The sequence below is a fragment of the Apodemus sylvaticus genome, chromosome 17 (assembly GCF_947179515.1).
Source record: "Apodemus sylvaticus chromosome 17, mApoSyl1.1, whole genome shotgun sequence".
Taxonomy (NCBI): Eukaryota; Metazoa; Chordata; class Mammalia; order Rodentia; family Muridae; genus Apodemus; species Apodemus sylvaticus.
In genome coordinates, this window is record NC_067488.1 from 69,020,059 (window position 1) to 69,034,633 (window position 14,575).

At 52.8% G+C, this 14,575-nt stretch overlaps 1 protein-coding gene and 1 long non-coding RNA gene across 5 annotated transcripts in view; one reads left to right on the plus strand and one right to left on the minus strand.

Moving 5' to 3' along the window:
- Positions 1-9,094: 9,094 nt before the first annotated feature.
- On the minus strand, positions 9,095-14,024 carry LOC127667869 (uncharacterized). 4 transcript variants are annotated; one of them, XR_007973952.1, is made up of 3 exons: positions 13,562-14,024; positions 12,190-12,403; positions 9,095-11,835 (listed from the first exon to the last, which is right to left on the minus strand). It is a non-coding gene; the product is annotated as an uncharacterized LOC127667869 (long non-coding RNA). The 4 variants fall into 4 exon arrangements; XR_007973954.1 differs by lacking the exon at positions 13,562-14,024 and having other exon boundaries at positions 9,095-9,889; positions 10,100-11,835; positions 12,190-12,922; XR_007973953.1 differs by lacking the exon at positions 13,562-14,024 and having other exon boundaries at positions 9,095-9,639; positions 9,848-11,835; positions 12,190-12,922.
- Positions 13,388-14,575, plus strand: part of Fignl2 (fidgetin like 2) — a 28,920-nt gene continuing 27,732 nt past the window's right edge. Inside the window, exon 1 of the mRNA XM_052161239.1 lies at positions 13,388-13,585. The gene's annotated coding sequence lies outside the window, so the exon portion shown is untranslated. The remainder of the gene's footprint in view (positions 13,586-14,575) is intronic.

Here is a 14,575-nt window from a genome sequence, read left to right on the forward strand (position 1 = left end):
CTGGATTTCATGGAGGAGCCTCAGAGAGGTTAATATTCATTGCGGTGGGGTAGGGACATGGCTTCCACTAAAGAACATGGTGGCCAGGGTTGAAGGAGACCAGGAGAGAGGAGACTGACCCAGGGTAAGCTCAGTGGCTTCCCCTCATCATGGACGGTTCACCTTGAGAATACAGTCTGCGTTTTCTTTCCAGGAGCGATGGCCACAAGTCGCTATTACTGTTGGTCATCCTAGCCCTCCAGAGAGGACGACGGAGGACACTGTGGCCCCAGCATACATTCTCCTCTCTTGTGCCTTAAGGATGGAATGTGTGCTGTTGAGATAGCTCGGTGTGTAAGGTGGCTCAGCACTTTTGGTCAAGCCTGGTGACCTGAGTTCTGACTCCAGAATCCATGTGGTGGGAGGGGAAAGCTGACTCCAAATGATGTCCTCTTACTCCACAGACACAAGCACCTCACATACAGAAGCATGCCCACTTCTACAGGCACGGGCACACACACACACACACACACACACACAGAGAGAGAGAGAGAGAGAGAGAGAGAGAGAGGCATGCACACTTCCACAGGCACGAGCACACACACACACACACACACACCCTCTAGAGACATGCACACTTCCACAGACATGAGTACCACCCCCAGGCAGACACACTAACTGTAGAAAGAAAAGAGTGGATGTGCCTTGCCACAGGGAGACAGAGCTGTTAGGAGAGTGGCCCCTGGGGAGGGCCAGCTTTGGTTCTTCCATTTTGCTCTCTTTGGGTTAAAACATGGGTCTGGAGCTTCACCAGGCACTTTGGAATGTAATTTGAGAATTAAATCACGTGATAGGCTCCTGGGTTCGGGTGGGGTTCCCACACCAGCACTTCTACCTCCAGATTTCTTTTAAAGCATCACCCCAAGTTCAGCTAACACATCCCTAACCCTAACTCAAGGAGACGCTGGGGTTTTGTTGGAAAGAATTGTAAATACATGCGCCATGATCACACCAGCACGTTGTGACGGTTACCGTTTGAATGAGAAGTATACCCCAAAGGCTCATGTGGTGAAGGCCTGGTCCTAGCTGGTGGCAGCTCTGAGAGGCCACTGAATCACGGAACCCTGACCATAGCTGAAGAGGTTTTACAACGTAGAGGAAACAGGTCACTGGGGTGTGCCCCTGTCGCTGGCCTCCTGACTCTCTCAGTTCCTGTGAAGTGAGCTCTAGCACACACAGTTATGTTTTTCCTCGCTGTAACTTACCTGGAAACAACCCAGCTGAGTTACTGCAGAGACTCTGAAATTAGGAACCCAAATAAATCTTTTTTTTCCCCTCTAAATCATTTGTCTCTGAGATTTTGTCACGGTGATAAAAATTGGCTAACACAGCGACCCTCAGGGGAACCACCCAGTGTCAAATGCAAAGACAGAGCAATTTGGGAGCCCCTGATGCTCCGGATGTCTGGGACACGCCGCCTCACCAACTCTCAACTGTACATTCCAGCACATTTTATTAGTATTATTACTATTTATTTGTTCTAAGGCAGGGTCTTATTCTACAGCCAAAGTTAGCTTGGAGCTCCTTTGTAGCCTAGCCTGTCAACAAATTTGTAGCAATCCTCCTGCATCAGCCCTCTGCTGATGGTGTGATGGTACTGTGGTGTGTGGGCGACCACACCTGGTTTCCTTTTAGCACTGTAAAATTTGGTATACATCTCACATTCAGTGGCATCTTACTATCCAGCTGGATGCCCCAGTGAGTCAGCCCCTTTCCTGCATGCGTGACGTTGGTGGCTGTGTTGGGTAGTTTTACGCCAACTTCACACAAGCTAGAATTATCAGAGAGGAGGGAATGTCAATTGAGAATCCGTCTCCATGGGATCCAACTGTAGGGCATCTTCTTAATTAGTGATTTAGAGGGGAGGGTCTAGCCTTTGTGGGTAGTGCCATCCCTGGGTTCTGGGTCCTACAAACAAATAAATAAATAAATAGATAAATAATAAAATAAAACCAGGCTGAACAAGCCATCGTGAGCAACCCAGTAAGCAGCACCCCTCCATGGCCTCTGCATCAGCTCCTGCCCCCATGTTCCTGCCCTGTTTGTGTTCCTGCCTTGACCTCCTTTGATGATGAACAGAGCTGTGGAAGTGTAAGTCAAAGACACCCGATCTTCCTAGCTTGCTCTTTGGGTATGGTGGTTCATCGCAGCAATAGAAACCCTAAGACTTTGCTAGCGTTCCTGGTGTCTCAAATGACAGTTACTAACTGTGATACCTTAGTCCTGACTCAGCATCAACCATTTGAACGGGGCCAGCATCTCCATCGTGAGGAAACAGGTCCATAGAAACTGCAAGAAACCTCGGGCACCCAGCCAATGCCAACTGGGAACCGAGGTCTGCCACCAGCCACAGGAATGTCCTTGGAAATAGACTCTCCAGATCCTGGCAGGACACGGCTTGTGTACGGTTTTACAAGAGGCCACGGTGAGCCAGAGCCAGGCAACTCAGACTCCCGTGCCGCTGCCCCTTCGAGAATAAAATGTTTGCTGTCTAAAACTGTTAAGTTTGGGGAAACTTTTTTTTTTAAAGATTTATTTATTATTATATGTAAGTACACTGTAGCTGTCTTCAGACACTCCAGAAGAGGGCATCAGATCTTGTTAGGATGGTTGTGAGCCACCATGTGGTTGCTGGGATTTGAACTCAGGACCTTTGGAAGAGTAGTCAGTGCTCTTAACCCGCTGAGCCATCTCACCAGCCCCTTTGGGGAAACTTTTTATCCAGCAATGGACAGTTATATTGTACAGTGCACTTCAGGAATGTCCGATCACAAAGTTCATCAATCAGTCTTCCCGAGGGTTCAGGGATCTGCATAAAAGGGGGGTGCCTGCGGCGCAGGGCTTTAAGGTGATTCCAGGGACCAGACTGAACACGAGAAAGCTGTTTTTCTTTTTTCTTTTTTCTTTCTTTCTTTCTTTCTTTCTTTCTTTCTTTCTTTCTTTCTTTCTTTTGGTTTTTTTGGATTTGTTTTTTTTTTTTGTTTTTTTTTTCCGAGACAGGGTTTCTCTGTGTAGCCCTGGCTGTCCTGGAACTCCCACTGTAGACCAGGCTGGCCTTGAACTCAGAAATCCACATGCCTCTGCCTCCCAGAGTGCTGCGATTATAGGCGTGTGCCACCGCTGCCCCTGTGAAACCTTTCTTGTCTTACTTAATCCTTTTTGGTTTGGTTAACTTTGAGGCGCACTCACTAAGCATGACAACAGCTCCTGTCCTGACTAGGATAAGGGTTTTGTTTTTTGTTTTTGTCTTTTGTTTTTTCTAGACAGGGTTTCTTTGTGTAGCCCTGGCTGTCCTGGAACTCACTCTGTAGACCAAGCTGGCCTTGAATTTAGAAATCCTCCTGCCTCTGCCTCCCAAGTGCTGGGATTACAGGTGAGTGAGAGCGAGCATGCCCACACACTCGGGCAGCTGAACTGGCTCAGTGGGCAAAGGTGATTGCTGCTGAGTCTGGTAACTTGAGTTGGACTCCCAGGGCTTAGTCTGAGGGAAGAACAGACTCAAAATTTACCCTCTGAGCTATGCCACAAACATGTACCAACTCAAATAAATAATTATATAAATAGATATTTTGAAAAGTGAGGAGCCCGTTTTCAGATGCACTTAAGGACGGAGTGGAAGGGGCTGGGCTGGAGACAGAATTCACGTCTATCGAGGCAGCTCACAGGGTCCAGCAATGGAGAGTCGCATTTACTTTGAAAAGTCTTTTTAATAAGTGATATGGAATCCTAGTCAGTTTAATTGGCTTTCCTTTCCAACAAATATAAAGTAGTCATGTGGGGCTGGGGAGATGGCTCAGCAGTGAAGAGTACCGACTGCTCTTCCAGAGGTCCTGAGTTCAAATCCCAGCAACCATACCATGTGGCTTACAACCATCTGCAATGGGATCTGATGTCCTCTTCTGGTGTGTCTGAAGACAGCGACAGTGTACTTATATACACAAAATAAATAAACAATCTTAAAATGTATTTGTCAAAAAAATAAAGTAGTCGTGCTTTTTTTTTGAAATTATTTATTTATTTTAATGTATGTGAGTGACATTGTAGTTGTCTTCAGGCCCCCCCCCCCCCACCCCAGAAGAGGGTATTGGATCCCTTTAAAGATGGTTGTGAGCCACCATGTGGTTGGCAGGAATCAAACTCAGGATCTCTGGAAGAGTAGTCAGTGCTCTTAACCACTGAGCCATCTCCCCTATAGCTTTTTTAACATTAGTGGTGCCTGGTGGGTTGAATTCTGGTTAAGTGTTTGTTTTATGGGCTAAGCCACTGAGGGGGTGTTGCTGGAACTTGGTGTAGAGTGTTTTAAGCCAGGACCCTATAGGAAATGGGTGGTCGAGGGAGAACAGAGACAGGAGGATAGACGAGTGGAGTGTGAGGGGCACATAGGATTGGTGGAAAACAGCTCAAAAGTATTTAAACATCCACACTGACCACTGTCCGAATTTTCCAATAGAGTGTTTATTATTCTCTCTCTCTCTCTCTCTCTCTCTCTCTCTCTCTCTCTGTGTGTGTGTGTGTGTGTGTGTGTGTGTGTGTGTGTGTGTGTGTGAGTGAAGGGAGGGGATCAGGTCCTAGGGATTGAGCTTGGGGATTCTTCCCGTGCAAGGCAAGAGGCCTTATTCCTAGGCTCCAGGAATTTCCAGCCCTGGCTACCTTGGAAACGCCTGCATTTCTCAAACAAAAATAAGATGAGACCTGACAATTTTTCTGTTTCAACTTTTATTTGCTCTCAAATCTTTTTTGGGGTTGCAGAGTAACAACGGCGGCGGCTTTTCTGCAAACAGAAGGGTAGCTAGAAACCTGCAGAGGGGAACTTTCCCATGCCTACCAGGTGCCTACTAGCAACCCGCTCCACTCTGAGGCAGGGGAGGTGCGTGCTGCTCTGAGCAGGAGGAGTAGGGGTAGATCAGGAGGCACAGCCTTTAGTCGGCCAATGAGAAGATAGAGGGAGAGGGTGTCCGTCAAGAAGGCTTTAGTCGGCCAATGAGAAGGCAGAGGGAGATAGGTCTGTCGAGGCACAGGGTATTAAGTTCACAGGTCCAGCAGGCCAGTATTTGGTTGATTGGTCTGATTCCAAAGCCGGTCGAGGTGGCAATCTGAGTCTCGCTTGTACAGTCAGTTAGCAGTGGCCTTCTGAGGGGGCAGGGCTGCCGGTGTTGCGTGTTAGTGGGGATCACTCAGCTGCCACCCCACTCCCAGTGCTGAGCACTCCACTTCCCGCTTTGAGACCTGGTGCAACTTGACCCAGGGCTCAGTGAAGGTGTGTTCCTGAAACCACCTTCACACTCAGAATCCCTGGTGCCTAGGCCAGGGCCACCACCGTTGGTCCTCTTGGGCAGTTCTCCCAGCCTCTCAGAGGCGTAGGCCTTGGGGGGCATGCCACATTCCAAGGCCAGTCTGGGAGGCTGCCTGGAGCACCTGGCAGGGCAGTGGGCAGAGGCCTGGGCTGGGTGACTCCTCAGCTAAGAGGTATTCCCAGTCTCCCTCCCTCATAGGTGGACTACAATTTTTTTCCTCATCTAGATTTTGTTTCTGAGACAGGTAACCACATTGTTTAGTAGGTAATCACATTTGGTGCCAAGCCTGACGGAGTCGACCCTTCCTGGAAGGGTCGGCCCTCTGACTCGTGCACCGTGGCACTCAGGTGCACACACACATGATACATATTTTTATTTATTAGTATGTTTTTCAAGGGTTTCTCTGTATAGCCCTGGCTGTCCTGGAACTCACTCTTTACACCAGGCTGGCCTCAAAACCAGAAATCTGCCTGTCTCTGCCTCCCAAGTGCTGGGATTAAAGGCGTGCGCCACCACTGTCTGGCTTCATGTTTTTAAAGCTTTAAAAAAGAATTCCGTTAAAAACATTTTGTTTCTGAGAAAAAGTTTTCAACAGCAAAGGAAAGTTAACTCTTGTGAATGTGTGACATCTGCCCCATTACACTGTCATCAACAGCATTAGACAAGAAAAGGTGTTCAAAATATTTGTTGATCAGAAAAGCAGATTGCAGAAGTGTATAGCCAATCTCTCTACACATTTGTATGTTCACAAGCATGGACACACACATACACACCCACATGTTTGGCAGCTACAAAAATTACCATTGTTTACTTTTTGGTAATGGGATTAAAGGTGTTTGAATTTTAATTTTTTTTTACTTTCGTGTTTATTAACATCTGATTTTTATGAGATTTTTTTTTTTTTTTTTGGATTTGGTTTTTTCGAGACAGGGTTTCTCTGTATAGCCCTGGCTGTCCTGGAACTCACTCTGTAGACCAGGCTGGCCTCGAACTCAGAAATCCGCCTGCCTCTGCCTCCCAGAGTGCTGGGATTACAGGCGTGTGCCACCACTGCCCGGCTTATGAGATTTTTAAAATTACTTGTGCAACCAAACTGTGTGTGTGAGTGTGTGTGTGTTGATTTTTGTGTGTGAGTGTATGTGTGTATGTGTGTGTGTGAGCATGTGTGTTGATGTGTGTGTGAGTGTGTGTGTTGATTTTTGTGTATGTGTGGGTGTATTTGTGGATGTGTGTGTGTAGATGTGTGTGTGTGTGTGTGTGAGTGTATGTGTGTATGTGTGTGTGTGTGAGCATGTGTGTTGATGTGTGTGTGAGTGTGTGTGTTGATTTGTGTGTGTGTGTGGGTGTGTTTGTGGATGTGTATGTGTGTGTGTGTGAGTGTATGTGGATGTGTGTGTGCATGTGTGTGGATGCGAGTGTGTAAGTATATGTGTGTTTGTATGTGTATGTGAATTTGTGTGTGTGCATGTGTGTCTGAGTGTGTGTAGATGTGTGTGTGAGTGTGTGAGTGTGTGAGTGTGGACCCTGGATATAGTTTGTTCTACCAATGTCCCTCATAGGCATTTCTCCATAATGGCTCCTGTTCCTCAGGGCGTGAAGAGGTCACTTCAGGGGCTGGGGAGAAGGCTCATTCAGTAAAGTGGTGGCTGTGCAAATACAAGGGTATGAATTTAGATGCCCAGCTCCCACATAAAAAGCCAGACCTGGTGGCACATGCGTGTAATCCCAGTGCTGATAGAACTCTCTAGAGCTTAGTAGCCAACCACTGATCTCCAAGTTCAGTGAGGGACTCTTTCTCAAAAGACAAGATAGAAGCCAAGTGTAGGTGTGAAGACACACCCTTCTTTTAGTTTATTGCTTTGGGGTTGTTTTTGTTTTTTTATGAGTACACTGTAGCTGTCTTCCGACACACCAGAAGAGGGTATCAGATTCTAATACAGATGGTTGTGAGCCACCGTGTGGTTGCTGAGATTTGAACTCAGGACCTCTGGAAGAGCAGTCAGTGCTTGTAGTCGCTGAGCCATCTCTCCAGCTCTGAAGACACACACTTTCAATGACAGCACAGAGGAGGCGCAGTAGGAGGATTCTGTGGGTTCTAGGCCAGCCTGGTCTACATAGTGAGCTCTAGGCTGGCTAGGGCTACATAATGAGACACCCACAACAACAACAACAAAAACAAAAACAACAACAACCAAACGGTGGACAAAGATTGAGAAAGACACTGGACATCAACCTCCAATCTCCATGTGCACACACATACACGGATATCTGCACACACATGTGTAGATATACACACATACACAGGTACCTGCACACACATACAGATACCTGCACACACACACACACACACACACACAGGTACCTGCACACACATACATGTACAGGAACACAAACCCTGGACTTTACAACATAGAGCCAGCTATGGTAACATTCAACTGTAATTCCAGCACTCAGGAGGCCGAGACAGCAGATTGCTGTGAGTTGAAAGCTAGCCTGGGCTAAGCGGAGCAGCAGATAGTAACTTTGAGGCTGATAATGGCCACTCAGCACTTTCCAAAGAGCTTCTACACCCAGACGAGGGGGCTGCAACCTTTACTGCACCCCAAGTCCTGGTCTTTACACCGTAGCTGCACTTCTACTGTTTTCTTGAGACAGTATCTCTCTTTGTAGACTGATTATCTGTGTACATAAGACTGGCCCGAACATGCAGTGATCCTCCTGCCTCTGCCTCTGCCTCTGCCTCTGCCTCTGCCTCTGCCTCTGCCTCTGCCTCTGCCTCTGCCTCTGCCTCATGTTGAGGTTATAGTCATGTGCAGGTCTATCTGCCTTCTTGTACTGCCTGCCCCCAACCCCATGCTGCACCCACTGCTCTGGACGCACCGGTAGGTGCTGTCTACTAGAATCTGGAGTCTTTTGAGGCCCATCTTGGTGGGTCCACTCTGTTCTTTCTTTCTTTTCCCAAGATCCTCTCTCTTATTTTTTGGGACAGGGTCTCACTATGCTGCTCAGGCTGGTCTCAAGTTCTAGGACTTAAGCAATCCTCCTGCCTCTGTTCCTGGAGTAGCTGGGATTACAGACACATACTACTTATTTAGGCTCTTCTCTGTCACCCTTCAATATTTTGCAAAGGCTTGTGGAAAATGGCTGACGGCTGAAGTTGCTTCAGGACCAGGTGTTTTCTTGGCGTTGTATTGTCCGGGATGAGAACAGGTCTAGAGCTGGCCCATGTGGACAAGGTATTCAGGGCCTGAGGTAGCTCCGTGGTGGCCCAGGGAGCACAGTACCACAACAGCATGGCATCACGGCCCCACGGCACCTCAGAACCACAGCGCCAAGGCACCACAGCTCTGGTAGAGTTGGGTTCAACCTCCTGGGCTTTGCTAAGCCCCGCTCCTCTGAGGCTGGAGGCGGGAGCAGAGGGCCGGGTTAGAAGGGAGGAGGCTGAGCAGGAGGTGCAGTCCACTACATTACTAGTTGGCTTTTAAGTACAACCAGATGTACTGAGACTTTCCGATCAGGCCCAGCCCCAGAGGGCAAAGCAGGGGCAAGGGACTTTCTATGCAAACTGGTTTTCTAATTCTCCACCCTGTCCTGGGTTTGTAAACTTTGTAAGAGAGGAGAGACTTCCTGTGGGTCTCCAGGGACTGGCGTGTTAAGAGGGTGTGGTCCTGCAGGGGTGGGTTCTGCCTTAGAATGGACAGGGGTGGGGGTAAATGGAGATGGAGATGGGGGTGGGGTGGGGTGGGAGAGGGTGGGGGGGAGTAGGGATGGGGGAGTGAGAGGGACGCTCGTGAAAGCAGAGATCTGACTCAGTGTGTACAACTTTCCAGGAAAAGACCTTAGAGGAGGGCTGGTTTGGAGTTACTAACCACAGGGTTTCACATGCTCATCTATGTTGGGTTCTGAAGGTTGAATAGGAGTAGGAAAATAAGATTCTATGCTCAGATCTGGAAGTGTTCAAATAACGTGGATGTTGCTGAGTTCTGTGGGACTAGAGACACAAAGTGGGGTCAATTCAAGCTGCTGGTGCAACAGCTGTGCTGTAGGATGGGGGACCTCTGTCTACACAGCAACAGCTGTGCTGTAGGATGGGGGACCTCCGTCTACACAGCAACAGCTGTGCTCTAGGATGGGGGGACCTCCGTCTACACAGCAACAGCTGTGCTCTAGGACGGGGGGACCTCCGTCTACACAGCAACAGCTGTGCTGTAGGACGGGGGGACCTCCGTCTACACAGCAACAGCTGTGCTGTAGGACGGGGGGACCTCCGTCTACACAGCAACAGCTGTGCTGTAGGATGGGGGACCTCCGTCTACACAGCAACAGCTGTGCTCTAGGATGGGGGGACCTCCGTCTACACAGCAACAGCTGTGCTGTAGGATGGGGGACCTCCGTCTACACAGCAACAGCTGTGCTGTAGGATGGGGGGACCTCCGTCTACACAGCAACAGCTGTGCTGTAGGATGGGGGACCTCCGTCTACACAGCAACAGCTGTGCTGTAGGATGGGGGGACCTCCGTCTACACAGCAACAGCTGTGCTGTAGGATGGGGGGACCTCCGTCTACACAGCAACAGCTGTGCTCTAGGATGGGGGGACCTTCATCTACACAGCAACAGCTGTGCTGTAGGATGGGGGACCTCCGTCTACACAGCAACAGCTGTGCTCTAGGATGGGGGGGACCTCCGTCTACACAGCAACAGCTGTGCTGTAGGATGGGGGGAACCTCCGTCTACACAGCAACAGCTGTGCTCTAGGATGGGGGACCTCCGTCTACACAGCAACAGCTGTGCTGTAGGATGGGGGGACCTCCGTCTACACAGCAACAGCTGTACTCAAGTTGAGCATTCTGAGTGTGGGGTTCTAGGGTTCCCCTGAGTTAGGCATGTGGAGGTGAAATAGGAACTCCTCTCCAACGGCCCGACAGAGTTATCAGAAAGTAAAGAGTGCATTTTCTAATTCCCAGGGGATGCCGGCTTAGCCCCAGTTTGAAGGGGGGCTGGTAGGAGGGGCACTGGTTTAAGTTTAAAAACAGCAGTGGGGTAAGGCATGGCTGGGAGGGTCTTGAGGGTGGGGCATGGGCAGCAGGGCTTTGGCGATGGAGGTGACTTTGTCAGCTGGGCCTTCAAGGCTGAACCCCAAATCCCAAAAGACTGGCACTTAACATTTGTAGCCAGAGCAGCCTGAGCCCAACCGGCGGCAAGTCCGGGCAGCAGCTGGTGGGGTGTGGTGTCCTCTGGGCACACTCCCTGTCCTCCCGGCCAGGACAGGCTTCCTTCCTGTCCTGCCCACAGTGACTCCTGAGGGGCCAGCAGAAGCCCTAGGAGAAAGAGAGCTCCCGCCCTTTCCGCTTCCTCCTTTCCATTTCTTCCTGCTTCCACCCATCCTTCCCTGGGGCCTCTGCTTTCTTTCCTTGCCCCACCTGCTCCTGGGTTCCCTGGGCCTGGCCCTCCTGCTTCTCTCTGAAGGCCTTCCAGTGGGTGGGAGGCATTCTGCATGGTGTTGGAAAGCACTGACACACATCTCTGGGCCAAGATGTACCCACCCACTCCTGTATACACGAGCTCTTTCAGCCATGCACACAGACTCACACGCAGTTGTTAGTACCTAGCCACACACCAAGCGTAGCCCCTGTTCCTGGGGTGGGTGGCAGTGGGTAGGTACTCTGTGCTGGAAGTGATGGAAACCAAATGGCTGCAAAGGGTGGAGGGTCTGAAAGAGCGGAGCTTTAGCTGTCGTTACCACTATTATTATCCAATCCACTGTGGGCAATTGACCTGCCCTGGGAGGCTCCCAGTGACCTCAGCAGGGGCCTTGCAGGGCACAGATCTCCTTGCCTGAGGGCAGATAGGAGAGGGGTCAAACAGGAGCCCTCAGAGATTAGCCCCCCAGAAAGTCCAAGAATGGAGATATGATGAAAGGCCATTTGCAAAGACTGAGTGTGTGTCAGCTTTGAGGTGATGTATTAACAGGACCTTAATGAGCTCGGGGAAGGAAAGTGATACTTCATTGCCTGGGCACTGGACAGGGTGTAAGTGAAGGGGGCGTGACTAGGCTCCGCTCACCTGCTAACTAAAGCCCTTATTATGACCCATAACCACCTAAGAATCAGAGGTACCTGATAGGCCAAGTTGCTGGGCTGGCCTGTGGGGCCTCGCGAAGGCTTCTGCAGCGTGCACCCGATGAGGCGTGAGGACGCTCTCCTGAGATCCTGACACTGGAAGGCTTTGTCTCTAGGCAGACATTAACATTCCTTTAAGCTGGTGCCTCAAAAGGCACCACCTCTTCTTAGAACCAGGGCCACCCATCAGCTAGGCCAGCCAGTCTTAGCATCCTGGCGCAATTCCGGATGACCGAGGTATCTCTGCTCGGCTCCGGTAGACATTGGCCCTCATGGGCGCCTGCAAGGGCTGGGGGTACAGAGATCAGGGGTGCAGGGACTCCAGATCAGGTTTTTCTCAGTGCTCCCAAAAAAATCTCTTCTCTCTGGCCTCGGAGATGTCCTAACAGTGAAGAAAGACCACATTTAATCAGTTTCTTGTTTTGTCACAGCCTCTGCCCTGCTAAGATGGCGACTGTAGCTGTTTGCACCCCTTCTTTTTGATTACGATGCTGGGGGCCTGACTCAGCACTCCTGAGTCTTGGCGCATCCCTGATCTGTGTCAGGGGTGTGGGTGGGTAAGAACGGGAAGGTGGTTTACAAACAGGAAAGTTCTGGGGCCGGAAAAGCCCCTGGTCTTGATGAATTTCAGAACTTTATTGGATACTTGTCTTTCCCCCATATTTAGACTATTTAAAAGAAAAGAGAAAAAGGATGATTGGCGGTCTGTGCCCTTCCCTGGCATCTGCAGAGCTACCTGGGTCTGTGGGATCCTTGAGACTCCGGAAACGTGATCACATATGAAGAGATAGTCTTTAGAATTCTACCAGACTTGGAGGTCAGAGGCCTGTTGTGCCGGTTAGAGGAAGCCCCTCCAGCGTGTGTCGTGTCCTATGCACGTTCCTGCTGAACTGCCACCCGGAAGGAAAGGAAGTTCCAGAAAGGGTGGCGGCAGAGCCCCGAAGCACGACCTATGGGTGGGAAATGCTGGTCACGGAACCACTTGACTCTCTGGGCTTCTCCAGAACCTCCACCACAAGCATCGCGCCTGTGCCATGGCCTCCTAAGGTCGAGGGAGTCTTGGCCTTTATTACCACCGAAGCTCTGAGACGCCTGTTCAAAACGGTGCCAACTCTAGACTGAGAGTGCCTCAATGCAAATTCCTCTGGTCACCTGTAAGCCCACTAGTGACTGGGGCTCCTTATCAGTAGGTGCGGGTGGGCCCAGGGTGACTGTGGTCTCTTTGGGCAAGCTCTCCAGTGTGATCATTCCACCACCGAGTCCGCTGCTTCGATGGTGCGCGCGGGCGCGCAAGCGCGCACACACACACACACACACACACACACACACACACTGTTCTGTGGCACCTGTGCAGAGACAGTGCCCTCGCCCGGCTATGAGCCCTGCCAGGGGCATCCTGCACGCTGTGGTTGCTCTGCGCGCCCAGGCCCGGCCAGAGTCCACAGGCGTCCTAGTAGAGGTGGTCCCGGCCAGGCAGCGGAGGGGCGGGTCTGGCCAGCCGCCTTCCCCTTTGCCCTTCGACCCAGGAAGCGGCTCACAGCCAGCGGCCACTCAGGGCAGCCAGGAGCTCAGTCCTGGCCTCCGCGCCCGTCCGGCCTCTCGGGTCTCCCCGCCTCCAGGCCGGCCTCCACCCCCAGCGCAACTTCCCGCTCCGACGGCAGGGGAGGCGGGAGCGGGCGAGCGGCCTGAGAGTGGCGCAAGGACACGCTCGCACCGAGGGTCATTTGCTCTTTTTCCCCCGGGTGGCTAATTTATTTTCGAGCCCGGGGAGGGAGAGGCGGGGCAGCGAGGCGGCCGCGAGGGGCCGGGCGAGCGGGGCGGGGGCGGGGCGCTGGGAGGGGCGGGACGCGGGCCCGGAGGGAGGGCGCTGGGGGCGGGCAAGGGGAGGCGGGGTGGGGGTCCTGCCTGCGGGGGGAGCCTGGGCCGCCCCTTGTCCGGCCACCCCCACTGCCCAGTCCCGCTCCCGGCCGCGGCGGCCGCAGCAGCCGCAGCAGCAGCGGCCCCAGGATGGTGAGCGCCGCTGACCCCCAGCCCTGGCCCGTCGCCCCCGGCCCGCGCTCCCGCCCCGGTCCCTGGGCCGGACGCCCCCCCAGGCCGCGCACACTCACCTAGGACCCGGCCGGGATGCCGAGGTACGCGTCGCAGGCCAGGGAGGGGGCAGGCGCGGGAGCGCGCGGGCCGGCGGGGGTCAGGGGGGTGGCGACTGTGCGGTCCGATGTCCAGAGCTTTGTCCGCGGGCGCGGGGCCGCGAGAGGCCCGGAGAGGGCGGGGGCTGAAGGGCAGAGGGTCCTACTAGGCGGAGGTCGGAGGGCAAGGCCGGGAGAGACCCGAGAGGGTGCGTGGGAGCCCAGGGTCATTTCCCTGGAGGACGGGGGCGGGGGGACGACCAGCGATGAGATCGCCCCTCGGCCGCCGACGGGCACCCGCTTCACCGCCCGGTCTGGAGCGGAGGAGATGGTGTTAGTGCGCGGCGGGCTCTGGGGAGTCTGCGGGCTTGGGGAGAGGGAGCCAGGATTTGCGGGTTCGGGTCCCAGAAGGATCGGGCGGCCTGAGCCCGAGGGCCGGCCCGCAGGCCCCTCCCACTCCGTCAGGTCTTTGTCCAGCGGCCCCTGTGTGTGCGGGAGGGGGTGGGGGCTGGGTTACTGGCCTGGAGATTCCCCAGCATCGTGACGGGGCAGTGACAGGAGACTGAGGCCATTTCGGCCCTTAACGCACCCGCCCTTCATTTCTCCTCAGGCCGGGACAGCAGTCCCAGCTCAGAGTTGGGATGTTGCACGAAGCTGAGCTTACTTTCACTAGTGGGCCATTGGTTACCCGGAGCCCCTCGGAGTTCCCAGCTCTTGCGAGAGCCAGAGCTCAGAGCTCTCTTAAACTTCCCCACTCCTAGAGCCTTATGGTCTATGCAGAAATTCCCACTTCCAGACCCTTGGTAGAGGGCCCCCTGTAGATTGTTGGGCACACAGTAAGAGCTTAATAGATGTTGGCTTCCTCCGGGACCTCTCTGGTCCAGTGGTTCCGGCTGGCGGAGGGCCTGTGAGCGGTCAGCTCCGGAGAGAGCGAGAGCAGCCTGGAGCCTGCGCCCCGCTGAGGCCCGGAGTGCAGGGGTGGGTGGGCGGGTGGGT